Raw genomic sequence first — 1,628 nt, forward strand, 5'->3', positions numbered from 1 at the left:
CCCACAGCATGATGCTGCCACTCCCATGCTTCACAGTGGGGATGTGTTCTTGGGATGGTTCTCATCATTCTTCTTCCTCCAAACATTCTGACCATAAAGTTCTATTTTGGTCTCATCTGATCACATGACTTCCTCCCAGATGCTCATTAACTGCAGACGCTCCTTGACATGTGCTGCTTGGGGAACCTTTCATGCCACGCATGGTCAAACCATGATGTCTGAGTGTGTTTACCAACAGTAACCATGGAAACGGTGGTCCCAGCTCTTTCCAGGTCATTAACCAGCTGTAGTTCTGGGCTGATTTCTCACCTTTCTTAGGATCATTGATGCCCAGCAGGTGAGATCCTGCATGGAGCTCCAGCCTGTCAGGTTTAGCTTCTTCCATTTTCTAATGAAGCTCCAACAGCGGAGCTTTTTCCAGCAGGCTGCTCGGTTATTTCCCTGCAGCCTTTCCAGCCTGGTGGAGGAGGACAGTTTAGTCTCTGTTGCCTTTGGACAGCTCTTTGGTCTGGGCCATGTTAGCGTTGTCTGGGGTGGACAGGTGTCTTTATGCAGCTAACCACCTCAGACAGGTGCATCTAATTAAGGAGAATAAATGGAGGCGGACATTTTGAAGGCAGACTATCAGGTCTCTGAGGGTCAGAATTAGCAGATAGACAGCTGTTCAAATACTGATTTGCAATTTGATAATGAGAGTTAAAATAGTTAAAAAGTCATATATTGTGATTTCTGTCTTTCTATTTAGATAATGTCTCACAGTGAATATGATGCATCTATGATGACAAATTCAGACTCCATGATTTCAAAGTGGGAGAAATTGCAAAACAGAAATTGAACTTTATTGATCTCACAATAGAGAAACAAACTCTCTGCATTTAACCCCTCCGCTTGGGAAGCAGTGGGCTGCCATTGTGCGCCGCCCAGAGAGCAGTATGGGTTTAAGGGTCTTGCTCAGGGACCCAGAGTGGGAAGCTGTGGGGATTGAACTGGGTACTGCAACCAGAAGCTACTCTACGCACCAGGACACCACTCCCCTTGAGCAGTGCTCTTATAGTGGGAGTCGAACCCAGGCCACCTGGGTGAAAACCAGGAATCCTAACCGCTAGAACATATGGCAGGGGGTTTAAATACTTATTTTCATGGTAGGTCTATAATTGACCAAGTCGTCTGGGTCAAGAGACGGTTTCTTAAGTAAAGGTTTAATTCCAGCAACCTTGGAAGCCTTTGGTTTTATCGCTGTAACAGGGAGAGAAAAAGAAAGGAACGACTTTTGTTTAACTTTTTTAGATTCTTATCTGTAGATATATTACACCTAACTGACTGCAGCTGCGTGGTTGTGTTATTTTTAGCAAATATATACATAAATTAATCTTTATCCTCCATCTTATCAAAGTGTGGAGTTTTCCATGTTTGCAGGATGCCAATAAATAAAGGCTAAAGTTAAACACGGTGGTCTGAATCCTTTGATGGTCATCTGAGACTTAGGGAGGAAGCCATTTTCTTCTGCTCAGTCCTGTCAGGGTGGTGGTGTCTATCTCCAGCTTTCTATGGCTGAGAGGCAGGGTCCACCCTGGACAGAGAGGCAGGGTCCACCCTGGACAGAGAGGCAAGGTCCACCCTGGACAGAG

The sequence above is a fragment of the Cyprinodon variegatus genome, unplaced genomic scaffold (genome assembly GCF_000732505.1).
Source record: "Cyprinodon variegatus isolate N-32 unplaced genomic scaffold, C_variegatus-1.0 Scaffold1564, whole genome shotgun sequence".
NCBI lineage: Eukaryota > Metazoa > Chordata > Actinopteri > Cyprinodontiformes > Cyprinodontidae > Cyprinodon > Cyprinodon variegatus.